Genomic DNA, 20058 nt, shown 5'->3' on the forward strand with positions numbered 1-20058 from the left:
AATGTACCCCTTGCACCCTCGGGTTGGCGGGGCCCTGTACCAGCCTTTGAATTAGAAACTTTTATTTAATACCGTGTTGGACCTAGGTTTAGAACGAATTATAGCATGTGCAGTTTCCCATAGATTCCACAAGTTGTTCGTTTGAAACTGCGTTTACAGTATACCAAGTATTCAGCAGACAGTGCTTTAACTGGCTCAGTTAAAGTAAACAGAAAAGAACTTTGCTTCTGGATCTGTTTTTCCAGTCTGTCCAATATATTATCACGGGATTCACATACTTTGTGGTGGGCAGGGAAGATGGTGGAATTTTCTCTTGTGTTCGCTGAACCATTCTTGTGCCATGGACAGTATCTTTATCTTCCATGAAACAACCGTTACCTTCTGGCTGAAAAGTCAATATTGCGAAATGGAGCTCATCGGTAACATTGTTTAGATGTTTCTTATAGAACATCCGACTTTCCAGCACATGTTCTGTACCAATAGAACATGCCCCACATCACCTCCAGAATCTTGATTTGGGTTTTCAAGGCAGACTTGGTTCGTTCCTTCATGGGACTCCCGCCAAAGTTTGTGCCTGCCACCGGTACATTACAAGATACTGTGACTCGTTGGATCATGTGATTTTTTCTAGTCTTCGCTGTCTACTCATGGTGTTCCTGACACCACTGTAGATGAACTTTCCAGTTCTTTGCGAAAATCAATAATTCCGTGTATGCATGGGACTTCCAATATCGATCCTTTTCAATGCCTTGCGCATAGTTCGGTGAGATATGGGGTCTTCATCCCCCACCCCGCGTAAAGGGGTGGGGATGAAACGTCTATGCTAAGATAAGATGCTGGACAGCAGGCGTTCTAGAGATTGGAGTAGGATTCTATGCAGAGCTGAAAGTAAAACTTCCAGTCCTAGCAGAATCAAGCCCGTCGCTGAAAAGTCCCATCGAATCGTTCCTGAAACGCAAAGATTTGAGTTCGTTTTCGCAGAAATAATGAAGCTGGCGTGACCCTGACCTTGGCATAAGGACAGCCAATAGACAAAAAATAACCCGATGTACACGTGGTGCTGAAAGACGCGGAAAAAGTTCGGCAAGTTAATATTACTCTATTTTGTGTATAAAATTCATTAGAAGAGAGAAGATTGTTTGTGAATGTAAAATTAAGAACAGTATTCTAAAGAACTCTGTGGACAGTTTCTAATTAGAAAGTTAACCTCCTTTGAGAGAGTAAGAAGAATTGTTTGGAAGAGATCTCTTGTAATTGTATGCGATTGGATTAACTTAATGAGATAAGAATTGTGGATGTTAGTAACTGAGAAGCATTAGAATGTCTGTTTATATTATCTTATCAATAGCATTACAGAAAAGAATTTTAGTTTAACTTCATATCGTTTGCTATCTATCCCAATATGCAGTTAATGTGTTTCGCATGCTTTATGACCTTTAATTAATTTAGAATATGTTAACCGCTTAACTCGTTTCGTTTTGTATTGAATCATAATCGAATGTATGAATTTTGTATTCTGTTTAGATATTCCAATAAACATGTCATATTTACCTCAACCTGAGTCATGCCTGATTACGATTCGAAACTACCACTTATAAAAATAGAACCTATTTTGGCAGGAAGGAATTAAATATTATAAAGTGTATATAATTATAGATTTAGGTCACGACTGCAACAATCTGAATCTATACGGTCTAGTATTGTCTCCCTGAATAAGAATCTTCTACTATAGGATACTGGCTGGTGCAGCTAAATATAAATTTGCCAGTATCCGAAGACGAAACAATCCTAGATGTAATCATATTAGGCCCGATATCTGGCGAAGTAAAATAGCGATAGGAAGATAAAAAGCAGTAAAGTGTAGAGAAAGCAACGACATAACAATAGAACAGCCGGTAGGATTTTAGTTGAATTAGAGAGGATATAATCAAGCAAAAACAATTATTAAGTATAAAATAAAAAATATAATTATTTAATAGAAGGAACTTTGATAAAATCTTGTTGCTTGAGAACTAATAGTTCTTACAATGCTTCATATCTTCATTCTTGTGTAGTTGTATGAAAATCGATCTTTTTCCTCTCTAGGCAAAGAAAGTTGTCTATATTACAATCTGGTGCTTGATTATCAATGTTAGATATTCAAGTATAGGTCCGTCTTGGAAGTTTCTGGAAGCAGGTATTGGTAATAACTATCTATTAGTACGGGCAAATTTTAACAGTCTTTTACCATGGGGGTTACGTTCACCTAGACCAAACGTGCCACACTCTGGCCTGACTCTCATACTCTTTCCCACTTTTGCATTTAAGTCTCCTAAGATGTAAAGTATGTATTTCCTTGGTAGGCAGTTCAAAACAGTTTGTGAGTTTTCATAGAATTCCTCACTCTCTTCTTCAGGCCTATACGTAATCAATCCATGAACCATTCTTATCCATCTTTCCCCTGTGGCCTTAACTCTGCTGCGATTCCATCTTAATCGTGGGTCATAATGGAACTAACCTGTTTAATTTCTCTTTTAACTTCATGCCTTAGTGTAGAAGGTTCAAAATCGAAATTTTCCTAACCAGAGGCTCACCGAAATTTCCTTTATCTTCTCTGCGATAGTTCCTCCAAGTGCTCTTTCCATTTGATTTTAATTTCCAGTTCTTCTGTTAGCATTGTTCCATTCTTTCCCTTTAATGACATTCAATTTGGACTTAAACTTATGTTTTAGATGACGAACGAAATGAAACAACCTTTTAAAATGTTTCCTCCTTATCTCGAACTTTATCTGTTTATTTCTTAGTATATTAGTGTTCCTCGTCCTGCGAGGTAGCTATTCTGACTTTGCTATGTAACCCTCTTATATTCTTCATTCCCGAGTCTTTGTTTCACTTCGCTAACTGCCACCTATTGAAACTGCTGATATCCATGGGTCTCTTGGTCATCTAATTGAACCTAGATAATTAATGTGTGTATCCTGTATCATAATCTTGACTCCTTTCCAGAACATTTCAGGTGAGTCACATCATTATTCTCCAAAGGGGCGTCCTACTGGGTTGATATTTCTTCTGTGGAACCACTGCGAATTACTTTGCCATCAATCTTGTGTTCCTCCTTTAGAAGGTTTCAGTGCCTTAATCTTACTTTGGCTCTTACTAGCTGATAATCAGTACCACAGTCAGATTTAGTACGAATATGCACATTATATAAACTCTTTTCTAGGAACTATAAAATATTGATTGATAAGATTTTTCGTTATATGGAAAGGGACACTAACTTGCTTGCTAAAGTAATGAGTGCATTTGATGTGAATGAGTCATGTATCACCCCCATCAGAATGAATTATATCTGTGGGTGATCCATGGGCTCCCTCGATTAGTCCATAACTCCCCAGAGGTATAAGAATAATAATAATAATAAATGTATTCTCAATGACATTAAAAAAATCATTGAGACTCAGTGGATAGTTCAGTTTCCACCGACAACCAAACAGAGAAATTGACCCAAGACTATCGCTATTTATAAGCCGCATCTGAAGAGACAACTGACAAGTGTCGCTATCGTGATATCTAACCCTTAGACATATGCTTTTTTCTGTAATAATGTGGGTATGATTCAATGATATATTAATAATGCAAATAGGCTTCAATTAGTTTTACATGTACGAACGTTCTTTAAACTACGATTCCCACGTTAATACATTTATTCGCAATAAGCAATTAATATTATCATCCAATATTTCTTTTCTGGTATGAGAATTGACATATTTGGCTGCATAAGTTTGCTTGCAAATGCATATTGATTGAAGCCAAGAAATGATGACTAAAATTCATATGCAATACGTTTACAGATATTCAGAGATGAGCTAACAATAAAAAAGGTTACTAGAAAGACGTCCTTAACATTTTTGAATATGTGTTTGTTTTTTTCTTAGCCCATCTCTAAAATTAACCATTAGCCATAAACATTTCATCAATTGATGGCTTTATGTGTTTTAATGAGCACGCTCTTCTCCTTCATAGCTAGACTTTACATTAAAATATTTCATATAACAATTTTTTACTGTATCATGTAGATTCGGGTGGTACTCATTAGCTGCTATGTTAACCCTTCTGTAAAAAATAATTAAAAACAGAAAATCCCTTCTAAAAGAGCCACCATAGCTCAAACCGTTTCAATGATTTGCTTTCGTTGCAAAGACCTGCGTTCAATTTTTGTTTAGGACGGAAAGAACCTTTATTGAGTCTTTGCAACTTAAAGTAAGTTTGTTGGTTTGATATGGAGTAGCAGGGTATACCTCCCAGATACTCAGGTTTATGTTCGGCAAAATAAGCAAATCAACTGGCCATAAGAACAATCCCATTACATATTGTTGTGTCCCAATTTACGATTTCTACTCTAATCTTACAAATTCCATTTTGTCTATATTCTTCTAACTTCTATGCCCGAGATTTTACCAAAACTTATACCAATATCTAAGTTATTGCTCCCCGTAGTACCCCTAATATTTATATTTATACTGCGCCTTTTGGGATATTTAGTTTAGGATATTTCATACATAAACAAGGAGAAAGAACTCAAATATATCTGAAAGTGTAGCTATTGCAGTCGTGACACTTAACTCGATTCTCAATTTAAATTTTCCGCGTGACTAAGTACAATATTTTCAAGTGGTTATCAACTGCACCATTTATGTTGTCATAAATAGGGAGAAAGTCAATCTCGAATATATCTCTTAGTATTTAAATATTATTGCAGTCGTGACTCTTAATCTCTTTCCTCAACATTAAATTTCCCGTGTGATTAGGTACGATGATTTTAAGCGGTGCATTGGATTAGCAACATCAGACAACTCTTCTATCATTGAACAAAAGGTTTATTAAGTTTCTAAACATGTTACAATTCAAATACTAAACTAAAATACTTATAGACTAACATTAAATCATTACAAGCAATATGGCTATTTGTGATTATGCCGCCATACACATTAATTCATAAATTCACCTGATGTGAACAAATTAGATCAATTCACACTATCTGATTATTCATACTGAAGTAGATTAACAAATCATTCACTGCTAACACATACTTGTGACATTTCAATTATTTTATACATTACATTAGGCATTCAATTCTTAGGATACGTAATTACTTAATTCACCCTATTCCGTTATACCGTTATTTGCACTAACACACAATTATGTCATTTAAATATCTTCTGCAATATAATAGATGCAAAAATACCTTAGGACTCTTAATCATTCACAAATCTTTAACACTAGTCAATCTACACATAACACATTCTATCATATACTAAAGTCCTTGTATAACTTCAACAGTTCTGTATTGGAATCACGATACTTTTCACAGACAAATTTCTAGCTAACATAGGTTATGATTTACAGTACCTTTCTTGAGCTCTTCGTATGGGCCTTTATTCTTTTCCAAACTAACCTCTGGTATAACTTCTCGTAACTCTGGAATACTTTAACACACATATATTTGCTCTACTATCAACAACGAGGACATCGATCTCTTTACAGCTTTCTGCTTTGCGTAGTTATCACAAGCGTAGAAACGAAGAAGATCCCTCCTTTTCTAGGACTCTATGGCAAAATTTTCTTTGCTTCCTACTCGGGAAAACGGGAATCGAAATCCCGCTCACTTTCGTTTCCATGTTATGACGAGGAGATATCACCCCTGTCGCCACTCAGGAAAACCCCGTGAACTCCACCGGAACCAAAACCAAACTCCAAGGCCAAAAGCGACTATCCAAAAAAAGAGTCCTCCCCTGGGGCCAACCCTTTTATAGCTGCTTCCCTAACGGCACCTTTTCTTACTTCCTTTCTCCTCCTTCTACTTGTTTTTTAATCATCGACCAATTAGGGTGGCGTTTTCTCACCAAACGTCATTTGATCGGCAAACTCGTTCTCAATGTTTCAATCCGGGGATCGGCCCTAACCGATAGCTTTGCTTTTCTTGTGCTAGCCTGACTTAATCCCCTTTCAAACCTTTTCTATGAATTCTACTTAATAACTTAATCTCTCACATAACGTATTTTATGACTCGCCCCTTTCTACTTATTTACTTAACTCTCTCATTTTTAATCGTATTACAATATTAATCTATACTTTCCTTTTTTAGCTACTTATTTAGTTAGAATTCCTTATTTTAAGTCATATTACAATATTAATGCATTCCTTCCTTTATCAGCTACTTTAACAACAACCCTTACGTTTTATAAATATTACTGGATGCAAGAAATTTTCCATTAAATAATTCATTTTTTTATGCAGGGGTTTTACTTTATGATATTTATTCTTCATGTTACACCATGATAGCTGAGAATACAATATTCCTAAGATATCAGGTGTAACAATATATTAACAGAATGCTTCATGCATAAATCCAAATAACTAACCATACAACCAACGTTTTCTGAATATGAATGCTAGGAATGTATAAGTAGGTATGTACTAATCCTGTCATTATCATAAAGCATAGCAGAGCCATCATGAATTTCAGTTAAAGACATTACATCACTCATAGACAAGTGGAGGAATCTGATTATGTTTCTGATTAATAAAAATTAAACTGCCTATACTAATAACGATTTCATTCCCTTATTGAATATTCTTAGTGTGATATAAAGCAAATAATTTAAAATTAAGAGAGGTGATTTTTACAGAGAGATTTTTACTGTGTACCTCAGCGAAAATGGTGGTTGCAACATCACTAAACCGCCCGAAAAAAGAACGTCGTGAGTTCAATTCTAGTCGCAGACTAGAGGAATTTTTTTCTAAGCCTTTTTTACGACCGGCGCCTGAGTTAGTGGACCTTTATCATGGGCAAGTGGGTTTTTTCCCCAGGAAATTCGGGTTTTTCTTCTCGTAAACTCAAGGGAATCAACCGTAGAACCCACATTATTTTCAGTGATTAAAAAATATTGTATTAGGGTTAAAGTTAGAACAATGTAGAGGGCAGCCTAGGCAATTCTAACCACAACCTAGCATCCCCCAGGCAACAACGTATACACAGCATCTCCCATACAAGAGTAATTTGGCATTATAACAGTGCCAAGTGAGACAGCCTCCGCAACTTTGATGGCTCATTCCTATGTTAATCTATTGCTTTCGACCTTCCAACCCAAATACATGCACCGAACTTATAAAAGTAATCCTCACTGGCATGGAAACATACATTCCCCACAGTACTCTAACCTGCCATTCCCTAACTAAAAAATGGTTTTCCAAAAAGATGCGCAAAGGCTGTCCAAATATAAAACCGAACATACCATTACTGCCTCAAATCAAGAACTCCATCTTCCTTTAGAGCTTATACCCAAGCCTGAAATAAATGCAAAAAAAAAACAATCAATGCTTCGAAAACAGAGTTCTTCTAAAGAGTAAGAAGCAGGAAATTAACAGTCTGTTCAAACAGCAACCGAGCCTTTTGGTCTCTAACCAAAGCAATCGGTTGTAACTTTTGCCCAACATTGTTCTCACCTCTATCATACCCAGATGGTTCCATTAAATCATCACCTACAGAAAAGGCCAATCTCCTGGCCTCAAACTTTGCTTACAATGCATGCATAATTGACAATGGCAAATGTCCCCCACCATTCCAGATGCCCAACATGCAATGCCTATCATATCCTTTTGCCAGAAAGACTGTCAGTAAAATACTCCCCAAATTAGACACGAAAAAAAGTCTCATGGCCCTGATGGCATTCCTCCAATTGTCCTGAAGGTTTGTGCACCAGAACTGACTCCTATCCTATGTCACCTATATACTGTCTTACTCCATTGGTATCTATCCCACTGCCTGGAAATTGGCCTATATTCAACCCATTCCCAAGAAGGGCAACAAGTTACTGCCATCCAACTACCGGCTAATCTCGCTCAGCTAAGTCCTGTCCAAAGTAATGGAAAAAATCATCAATTCGCACCCTACCTTTAAGCTACCCGTCTAATAAATAACCGCCAGTATAGATTCCGTGCTGCCAATCAACAGGAGATCTTCTCGCATATGACACCCACCTAAATGCCATGGAGAAGTTTGGTGAATCTCAAGCGAGTCGGGAATAAGGGCTTACTAAGCAAGCTGCCATCGTTTCGTTTATCTCAAGACCTCTGTAGTTGGTTGCCAGCTCTCTGTCTGGACGCACACTATGTGTGGTGGTATATGGTTCCTTATCTTCTCACTATTCAACTAATGGCAGGGTTCGACAATGTTCTGTCCTCTCACCAACCCTCTTCCGCTATATATCAATGGCCTACTTCAATTTACCTCCAGTTTTGCAGACGACAGCACATTGCACCCCTCTCTTTTGATAAACCTTACTCCACACAACTCACCTCAACGTACAGAACAATCGCCACCACTGCCCTTAATTCTGACCTCCATGCCATCCTCCAATGGGGGTCAGATAACCTCGTCAAATTCAATGCCAATAAGACCCAGTACTCTCTTATTTCTCATGAAAAGAACCATTTTCTCCCAGTATTATTTTTGACAGTACCCAATTGTCCAGACAATTTTAAATTTCCCTTCTTGGAATTACCGTGACATCAAGCCTCTCATGGCATAAACGCATAACAACCATTGCATCCTTAGCCTCTAAAAATTAGGATTTCTCTTTTGCTGAATTTCTACTTCTACCTCACTCCTGAACAGCTATTAACCTTCTACATATCACAAATCCACACAACCATCGTATACTGCTCTCACATATGGGGTGGGGTCCCACAAGCTCCCTCAAAATGCTCGACTCAATACAGAGGAGAGCAACCAGACTTATTAATTACCCATCTCTTACTATCTCTCTTTCCCCCCCCCCACTTTCGCACAGACGATTGGTCTCCACACTATGTGTATTCTACAAATATATCCATAAAAAATGTTCATCTGAAATAGCATCAATAAAATCCTCCCCTTAGTACTAAGCTGGTTGGAACACGCGCAGCTACTGCTCAACATCCCTTCACAGTGCACCTTGAAACCCACAGACAAGTGTTTTCTCCTCCTCCTTCATCCTTGCAACTGCTGTTCTGTGGAATAGTCTTCCTCTTGTGTTCCTCAGGGAATATGATATACAGTCATTCAAATCAAATGTGAACAAGCAACTTCTTTCCAAACCCACCACCCATATACGGTACTAACGTACGATAGGCTGATCAATCAAATTCTCGTGTATGGGCTCAACATAAGGAAAAAGAGACCATGATATGGCAGCACTTGTTTGCCGTATTTAAGTGCATGCCATTTAAATTAGTGATAGCCTTTGGCCAGCTCTCTCTGATTGGCTACCAATGGAGATGGAACTGCCCCCACTTAGTCTCCAAAAGTTAGATAGGGCTAAAACGGCATCTTCTATTCCCTGTAATGGAATAAAAGACGTCAGCTGATACCTTTTTCTAGAGAATAGGTATACGTTCAAATAGTAGTACATTATCCTAGTCGAGATCAAAATACATACTTCGGCACAGGAAGGACCAAGAAAGCCCAGAATTTATATTAGTTAAATAAGAAAATGGAAACAATTTATTATTATTATTATTATTATTATTATTATTATTATTATTATTATTATTATTATTATTATTATTATTATTATTATTATTATTATTATTATTATTATTATTATTATTATTATTATTATTAAATCGTTGGAGCCTGTGTAGCACAGTGGAAGTAGCATGTGCTTCCACAGCGCTAGTTCCAAATGAAAAAGTCTTAAATTTCATTCTAGTCTTCTGAGTTTTTCTTTGATTCCATTTCCGAGTTAATCGATCTCTGGTACAGGCAGGCGGATTTTTTAGGGACAATCTTGGGCCAGCTATTCATGATTGGCCATTGAATGTCCCTTTCAGTCAGCAAAAGTTTAGATAGGACTAAAACGACCTCATCTACTCCTTACAGGGAAGAAGAGGCATAAGTGGATTGATTTATTTTATTAGATATGTACCTCAATTAATATCAATCAGGTTTGATGCAAAAAAGAAAGATATTACAGGATCGATTCCAATGCAAGACTAGAGAACGTGTTCTAGGCCGTATTCAGGCAGTCCCAGTGTTGGATATACAGAATTTTTTTGTGTGGAAAATAATCCAATGTTTATTCCAAAACTCAAAAATAGTGCTATGAAACCAAACACCATTTAGACAGACTTTTTATTGTCGTTCAACAATAAGTTTCAAATTATAACTATTATATACATATATAGTTTGTTTGCAAAAGTATTTGGTCACCTAGTTGTGGTCAAACACTGCGTTTTAATTATTTAATTATATTTCTAGCTCAGCAGGACTACCTTTGGTATGAATGACAGCAACTACCCTTCAGGGCATTGATTCAACCCATTTATGATAAGTGAAACAGGAATATTCTTTCATTCCTGGCTCAAAGCAATCCTGTTGATAATGTTAACGGTCGCTGTGGTCTGGAGGGAACTCGGCGTGATAATTATTTCCAATGGTGTTCGATGGAGTTGATGCCTACTCTTAGCTGGCCAATCCAACACTTCAACGTTGATTTGTGGAACTCGTTTCAGACGCGGTGCAGTACGGCGCGGAGTATTGTGTGCTGATACCTGCAAGGGTCACTGACGAACTTCCATAGCGTCGGAAGCATAAAGTTGTCCAGGATGTTCAGATGGCCATTAGACGTGATGGTTTTGAGCAAGTCCACTAATGAACCAAGCTCTGTCGAAGTGAACCCCCCATACCATTAGAGAACCTCCAAAAAACTTATTTGAATGATGCACTCCTGCCAGACCGTTTCCTGTGTAATCTTCAGATCCAAACATTACCATCAGAGTTAAACATTTGGAAGCTTGATTCACTCTACAGAAGCTTTTACTAATCATCTACGGTCCAGGAACGGGATAACAGAAACCAGCCCAAACATCGTTTGCCTTTTTTTTGAGGGGGGGGGGAGAATGTGTGTTTGCACACAGCAGCTCTGCCATGGTAACCTAAGGAATGTAACTCTCTGTGGACATTCCTAGTGCTGACAGATGCCTCTGCAACATTTTGCAGGTTGAATGTGAGGTCAGCCACCGATGAGATGCAGGATGCTCGAACATTTCTAGACAGTCGATCTCGTTTATTGAGTGTCGGTGGCTTCCCAGGGCTATTCCCTGCTGTAGTAGTCCCATTAACTTTCCATCTGCAAATAAAATAAGCAATGGTGTATTTCGGAATGTCAAAAATTAGTTGGAATAATAATATTTGTTTGAAACCAACTCAGATGCTCAATTCAGCAACTGACATGGAAAACAATCAGGGAATAGAAAGACAACTAATGCGATAGTAAACAATGTTGGAAGTCTGTTAGTTCAGCTGAACCTAGCATCATTACATCAAATGGAGTGAAAAACATTTAGAACACCTCACATTTTATTACAAGAATTATGCATTTTTATATGGTAGGATCCGAAAGGTACATGGCAAATAAGGTGTCCAAACACTATTGTCAACATATTGTATAAATAAAGTTGATTACATTCAGTGTTTTAGAGATATTAAAAATAAATAATCACCTAATGCCTTTTATTTGGTTATAAGAAGTAGGTCAGGCCTTTTAACGGTATTTAACTTTTGGAGAATGAGTGGCAGTTCACTTTCCATCAGTATCCAATCTGAGATAGCTGTCCCACGACTACCCTTTATTATTATATGCGGCAACCAATGAAGAGACAGGCAGACAAGTGCTTGGTATCTAACCCTAACAGAGTATGTTATTATTTGAAATAATGAGGGTTATACGGTTCTTTGAGTGATTTTCTTCAGTATACGGAGCGAAAAACCCGAGTTTCAACCGAAATAACCCGCTTGCCAGTGCGATATCGACTAACTTCAATCGGTGGAAGAGAGGCTTAGAAAAAGTTCCTCCAGTCAGAGATTAGACTTGAGTGATTTTAATATCCTTCCTAGGAAATAAATACGGCGGACAACTGCACTATCTCCTGGTTCCTAAATATATATGATTGACTGATATAGTGTGATTTCTATGGTCAAATTTCTTGAGTGAAGGGATTAAACCCCAAGTTTCTGGGTTGAAAAACTTTAATTGCCAGTTCCAAACACTACTAACATGAGAACACGTCGAAGAAATGCTTTCAAAAGTTCCTATAGTTAGCAGCTAAAATCGGACTCTCTTACTTTGGGCAGTGTAAGGTTATGGAAGCAAACACCTCTTCGTTAGAACTACAAAGGCCTGTAATTTTAGCACGTACTTTATTAAAGAATGTTTACTTTTATTTTGTTCATCAAAGCATTATAAATTTTTCAATAAACTCTTCTAGTTTAATTACGCATTTTCATTTAACACGTTCATTGCCAATCACGCGATATCGCGCAATGCGAGTTCTCACCAAACGGCCGATGACGCGTTATCGCATGGACGTCGTTAACTAAATAAAAAAAATAAAAAAAAGTTGGCCACCACACGAAATTCCAATTTTCAGCTTGGCAATGAAAGTGTCAAACAACTAGAAATTGTGTTGGTAATTGATTATTTGATTATTCTAGATAGGTGGCTTCTCTCTCTCTCTCTCTCTCTCTCTCTCTCTCTCTCTCTCTCTCTCTCTCTCTCTCTCTCTCTCTCTCTCTCTCTCTCACAAACACACACACACACACATACATGGGGATATGTGTGTGAGATTTTCAGGTTTGCTGCCGTTATTTTTAACTTTTTACTTACTAAACTAAACGTTTCTACGTTACACTACCAACCTAACTGGCGCTAGTGACGGTTAGGGTTATTCCCCCCTAGCCCGGATTTTTTTTTTTTTTTCTTTTAGCTGCAAAGTCAATTATCTAGATCACTTTTCCTTTCTTGTTTGAAGCGTTTTCACTATACAGGATTTCAACTGATTCCAAAGGTTTCAATCCCACAGGATCTGGCGAGTTGGAATTCAGATTCCAGGATGCAATGAGCCCTAAGCCATCACGAATATACTCAAAGAGATCACACGTATCACTTCACAGACTTGCATGAACTAGTCCAAAATTACTCTGTAACATTCAGAGAAATGCAATGAGATATTTTAACAATATACTAAGTATGGGACTCTGCAACTTGGTTTGAAAATCTGCTCCCTGGCTACTGCAATTTATTGACCAGTATTTTTCCAGACCTTCATCAACTACCTGTATGGCCCACATCAGCCATCTTGATAGTGAACGTCAACTGAGTGGCAGATCCGATCATGGAAAAAAATAGATGAACAACTAACACTTGGAAATATTGGCCGGCGACAACTAAAAATTCACATTTGGAACACCCAGCTCACTGACGTTTGGAGAGCTCATAATCCTCACACTCGAGATTACAAATACTGGGCCAAGGAGTGTGCGCGAGTTTGGACCTTTATAATTATTACTATTATTATTATTACTATTATTACGGGCAACTCCAGGGAGTCATTAGACTCATCGAGGGAGGCCCCAAATCATATTCATCACAACTATTTGACATTCATACAGTATCTATCATACCTCGCCTTAAACTCATTCACTGTCACAGCATCCACCACAGACTCAGGGAGTGCATTCCACTCATTCACTACTCTAAAAGTAAAGAACCCAGCTCTAACACCTTTACTAACCACACTTTTGCCCAGTTTCCATGGATGTCCCCTAGTCCTCCCACAACCAGCCCTGTTCTCAAAAATATCTTCAGAATCAATTTTATAGAAACCCTTCAGTAATTTGAATGTCTCAATCATATCTCCCCTCCTCCGCCTATCAACCAATTTTTGCAACCCACAAATCCTCAACCTGTTCTCATACGGTTCATTCCACAGACCTGCTATCATCTTGGTCACTCGCCTCTGGATCCTCTCCACCTCCTCCCCATCAAGAAGAAACCTAGGTGACCAAATCTGAGCACAGTAGTCTAGATGGGGTCTTATCAAGGCTCGATACAGAGGAACAATAACCTGCTTTTCATCGTATTCTTCAGCAACCAAGTGATTTGATGAGCTGTTTTGGTCACTTTTGCAACGTGTCCCCTAAATTTCAATTCCTTATCTACCAACACTCCTAAATCTCGTGCCTCATCAATTTCCTGGAGCACGGTTCCACCAATGCAGTAAACTGCCGCCAATCTTTTCACCCCAAAATGCATAACCTTACATTTTGCCACATTAAACTGACATCCATTCTCCTTAGCCCAGACCTCCAATCTATCCAAATCATCCTGCAAAATTTTGACGTCATCTGCATTCACTATTGCCCTACCCAACTTCGCATCATCCGCAAACAAATGAACTGTTCCTCTCAGATCATTTCCTATATCATTTATGAACAAATTAAACAGCAGTGGTCCAAGAACAGATCCTTGTGGCACACCACTAGTCACAGGCCGTCTTGTGGACTCTACTCCCGAGTAAACCACTCTCTGATATCTCTCCGTCAACCACCCTCCTATCCATCTCACCAACCCTATGTCCATTCCCATATGCTGCAATTTACTGATTAGAATTCCATGTGGAATCCTGTCAAAGGCCTTGGCAAGGTCCAGTAGAATCACCGTAAACCCATTACCCTTATCCAGTTCAGCCGTCACTGTGTTATAATACGTGAGCAAGTTACTGAGGCATGACCTACCCTTCACAAAACCATGCTGTCCCCGATACAGTATCCCATTTTCTTCTATCCAATCTTGTATTTTCCTCTCGACTATTTTCTCTAAGACGTTGACAATGATTCCTGATATGCTAATCGGTCGGTAATTTACTACAGCAGTCTTGGAACCACCTTTATGCAGTGGAACTATTTTCCCCTCTTTCCACCCGCTCGGGACTAACCCAGACCCGAGACTCAAATTAAACAAAATGGTCAAGGGTACTGACAATTCTTTAGCTGCTTCTCGTACAACACGAGCTGGTATACCATCCAATCCCACAGATGTATTGACATTGAGGTTATGCAATAGACTACTCACCTCCACTTCATTAACCACAATTCCCGTATAATCTACTGGTTTTTTCGTTTCTGCAATGTCACCACCTGGATGATATACTTTTGCAAAGTGCTCACTCAGTAACTCAACTATCTCAACTGATTCAGTTACCTCCCTACCATCGGCATTCTTTAAAATCAATCTGCCATGTACATTTTTCCTTTTACTTGCTACATATCTAAAAAACTGTTTAGGATTCTCTTTAGCCTGCATGGCCAATGTTCTTTCGTAATCCTTTTTTGCTTTTCTTACCACACTCGTCACCCTTCTGGCCTGCGCTTTATACCTTTCATGTGCCTGCCGGTCACCCTTCTCCTTAAATTCCCTCCATAGTTGTTTCTTTTTTTGCAACTCAAGCTTAATGGTGTTATTCATCCATTTAACCCCTACTTGATTTATTATTCGGATTCTAGGTATACAGTCAGCCATTGCTTCATGCAAGCACTTCTTAACTACCTCCCAATGCACTATCAACTTCTAGTCCTTGCAGTTGTACATGCCATGGCACTGAACCAATCAAACTCCTAAGTTTGTCATACTTTCCAGCCCGATAATTCCACATGTACCCTGTCTTAATTGAAAATTCTACACCTTTAGCCACCTCCCAAGTTAAGACCCTATGATCACTCTCACCGACTGGTGGCAATGTGGTCATATTTGTTACAGCCAAATCCTCAGATGTAATTACTAGGTCAAGCACTCTCTGACCCCTAGTATTTTCCATTACATGCTGTCGCAGATAGTTATCCCTTAGTAACCGCATAAAATCCAGTTCCTTCCTCCCGTGTGTTCTCTCCTCACTCCAATCAATGCGACCATAGTTGAAATCTCCAATAATAATCACCCTCCTTCCACCCATTTCTTCTATTTGCTTGTGCATACTGTCACCACCATCTTTTCCATCACCTGGTCTATAGCAGCACCCAATTGTATATTTAGTTCTGCTAGCCACAATCTCACACCAAATGGCCTCAAATGTGCTCTTTTCTCTATCCTGCAATTCAACTTCTATTCTCCTTGGCTGGAGCTCATCAGCTATCATCAACAATACTCCTCCCCCCATTTTATTCTCTCTGTCATTCCTGAACACACTATACCCATCACATTCAATCCCACTAGTTATATCATCTACAGTCAGCCATGTTTCACTAATACCTATAACCTGTGGTCTGGAAGTGCCAACCATGGCCAAAAACTCTTCCTTCTTGTTCCTAATACTCCTAGTATTAGTGTACATGAATTTAAGACCCCCATTAGCCCCAATCCTACCTTGATGCCTTATATTAACTATCCCACTCAGATTTGTTGTCCTTATTTGCTCTGGCATATTATATTCATTCTTACATTCAACTGCCTCCATAAGGACTGTATCTCTACTCCCCCCCCCTAACAAATCTAGTTTCCCTGAATTTGCACATCCACTACATTCAGCAACACTTTCTCAAGTCTTCTTACACCGTAACCATTCAAATGCAAGCCATCCATCTTATATAGATCCTTTCGCCCATCAAACTCACTCCACACATCCACAAATTCCACACCACTCGTCATACATAACCCACGCATAAAGTCATTTGCAATTATAGCCCTCCTTTTAAACATTTCACTGTCATACCTTGGCAAAAGACTAATCATTCTAACTCTCTCACTCTTTTCTTTTGCTACCTCAAACAATTCATTCAGGTCTTCAATCATTTCCATTTTATCTCCTTTCAAATCATTCGTACCTGCCACAACAATCATTTCTTTCACCCTTTCCTTTTGCTCTCTAATAGACGCAGTTACGTCCTTTATGGTCGCACCAGGTTGGTACGATTTTGTCAAATCCTCTACTAACACACCTCGTACTAACGAGTCTCCATACAGCACTCTATCCTTCATTTTGTTCATGTTCACATTCATACGTCTATTTTTCTTGTCATACCTTTTATTATTGGTTGGTTCATTCAGTCGACTTTTGTTCATGCACTCTAGCTGCTGTTTTGCTCTTTCTATCGCACTATTGAACAACGCGATCTCACTCAATGCATCTATCTCATCTTTTTTGTTCTCTGAGAAACCATTTATACTATCATTCACACTTTCTACATTCACACTCTCACAATTTTCATATACAACCTTGCCGTTTCTTGTCATATCCCTATTTCCTTCATTCTGAAGGTTGACAAAAATATCACACTCACGATCCGAAATACACTTCAATTCCGCATTCTCCCTACATTTTCTACACACATTCAATCCTTTATTATCATCTAACCACACTCCGACCGCACTCCGCAAAGCGTACATTTCACAGCTAGTACACTGACTCATTTCTTTTATGCTACCGTTCTTTGATAACGATGGCGAACCTTCATTACTGGCCGCCATTTTCCTTCGCACAGGTGCCATACTATCTGTAACGTGTTTTGTCAAATTATACGTTATAACACACCAAAAATAGACGCACTAAAATACGCAAGGCAAACAAAACAAATCTACACAATATTAAGTAATTTGTATCGATAACTGAAAATGATACTTATCTTATCTGGAGCTTGCACGAACACTACACATTACGAATTCATCTAGCGGCGACTTCCCGACATAGATTATGTTATAAAACACTTTAGTACACTAACCACGCTAATAAAATTCCAATAATATACCAAAATTAAACACTTAAGTCCATTAAATTGAATCCAAAACACCAATAAATCAACAAAAAACACAAATCTCTCAGGAGCTCTCCGATAGCACGTCCGTTCACCAGCTAGCCTCGACACCAATCCTTTATAATGCCGTTTCTTCTTTCCAAAATGAAGAACATAAGGCACTTAAATATCAGCAGCAACAAATAAGACTATGAGAGTTGTGCTCGCATATCATTACCTTGAGAAAGTAGAAATGGGTCCGAGCCTCTTCCCCTTCTCTCTTCACGGCAGAACTCTATAATCTTTGCGTAAACTCTCACAACGATGACTGGGATTCGGTCATGTAGAAGCAATTGAAATCTAACATCAAACAACCGATGATACAATGTGACCAAGAACGTTCATGCCATTGCAGAGTTCGACTGAGAGATCTATAGAAAGGAGAGAAGAGTTTGTAACCAGTCAATAAGGCATGCCATGTTACTCCATCATCCGCGACATTAATCTCGGGATACACACGAAAAGCAAAGGCATGTTGAGGCAAAGAATTTCAAGCTCAGACTCATCATCGTTCATAGAATAAACCATTGGCTGATTTCTACAGCAGATTTTTCGTTACCTTCTGAAGATAAACAATGATTACTAACTTTTGAGAAGGAGATCCAAACAAGACCTCAACATTTGACAAGCCTCGGGGAGGTTCTCTAAGCAAGTCTTGCCAGGACTATAGTTTTTCCCAAGATTACCACCTCTTGGAATATCGCCGCCTGCTTTGCACACATCCAAACAGAGGTAAATTGTCCCATTGTGGTAGCTGAGATCATTGCGTCCTGTAACCAGTACTGTACCAAAGAAGTACCTGGGCAAGATGCATTAGAGACAGAGGTTTACTGAAGAGCATGGGACTTTGGTTTTACCTGTTGATGTGGCATTAATGATGTGAATGTGGCATCTAAGCCAGTCTTGCCAGGAATATAGTTTTTCCCAAGATTGGAACATCGCCACCTGCCTTGCACACATCCAAACAGAGGTAAATTGTCCCATTGTGGCAGCTGATATCATTGCGGCCTGTAACCAGAACTGCACCAAAGAAGTACCTGGGCAAGATGCATTAGAGACAGAGGTTTACTGAAGAGCATGAGACTTAGGTTTTCCTGTTGACGTGGCATTATTAAACATGTTCATGTCCAGCAGAAATGTGTCAAGCGAATTCATAAAGAACTATGCGGCATTCATCCCTAAATAAGCCAACAGGTATATCTCCCTAATTAAGAATTGCAGGTCCATTAGTCTCACAAGCACAGACCGCAAGAACTTAGCCAATGTTCTTAACAACAGACTCAAAATGGGGATGAGATATGTCATCTAGAGTACACAGATGTATGACATCCCAGGCCGTGCAATAGAATTTAATGTTTGTCATTAAAGATCTCTGCCTGATAAACATCAAAACGTGTATAGGAATTCCTATCCATAGACTTTAAAAAAAAGTATTTTATGTCCATCATTCTTTTCTGTTGAACATTCTTCAGAAAGTTGGGCACAATAGCGGACATATTTCCATCATCATGAAAGCAGGCTTCATCCACCAGCTCCATCCCCAATAACATTCAGATAGAGGTAGAACAAAGTGCCCTCATCCCCTTTTTTTACTACTGGTTACTCAGCCATTTCTATAGGCAAATAACAATTCTCGTAGTGTAAGAGGGATTTTACTGCGTTACCCACAGAGAAATCCAAATTAATAGCCTATGCGGACGACGTCGGGAGCACTCAAATTGACAACGACTCCATTTGTAACCTCCTTAAAATCTTCGATGAATTTAAAATATCAGGGCTAACACTGATTCTAGGCAAAATGCAATTAATAATTCATGGAGTTTGGAACCCAGTCGACATCTATCTGGTTCTAGTTCCTAGGGAGGAACCATTTAACATCTTATGGATTCCCTTTTCGGCAGTGTTTATATATCATACGTCGACCATTAAAAAATCATATCATCTATATTCTCAAGGACTGGATATAGGAAGGCTGTGACTTTCCTCCAAGACAAGATTCATCAAGATTATCATCTATGCAGCCTAACAGTTTGGTATCAATGTCACTAACAACTCAAAAGAGCAAGAAAGCGAGCCGTACAAGAAACCCCAAAAGTGTTGAGCAATTTATGTAATGCAGTTGCTATTCAACTTCCGGAGAAGTTTGGAGTCTTTAGACTCCAACTACTAAACATGTATTATCTCAGAAATATTACTCACCATCTAACTAAAACACCAATCATCTAAGCAGCTATCTGTCGGCACTTCAAGAAATCCCATTATTTGGATTACAGGCCATCAAGGTCCTAAAGCAGAAATTGTCCTGGAGTGGAATAACCAGTTTGCTAGCTTTTAGAACAGCCACCCTCTACGGTTGCGGATGGTACTAACTTCTGGGACAAAAAAAGACCTGGTACGAATTTTTGTCAATATCC

The sequence above is a fragment of the Typopeltis vanoorti genome, chromosome 26, assembly GCF_054136105.1.
Source record: "Typopeltis vanoorti isolate ZY-2024b chromosome 26, IOZ_Tvanoo_1.0, whole genome shotgun sequence".
Lineage (NCBI taxonomy): Eukaryota > Metazoa > Arthropoda > Arachnida > Uropygi > Thelyphonidae > Typopeltis > Typopeltis vanoorti.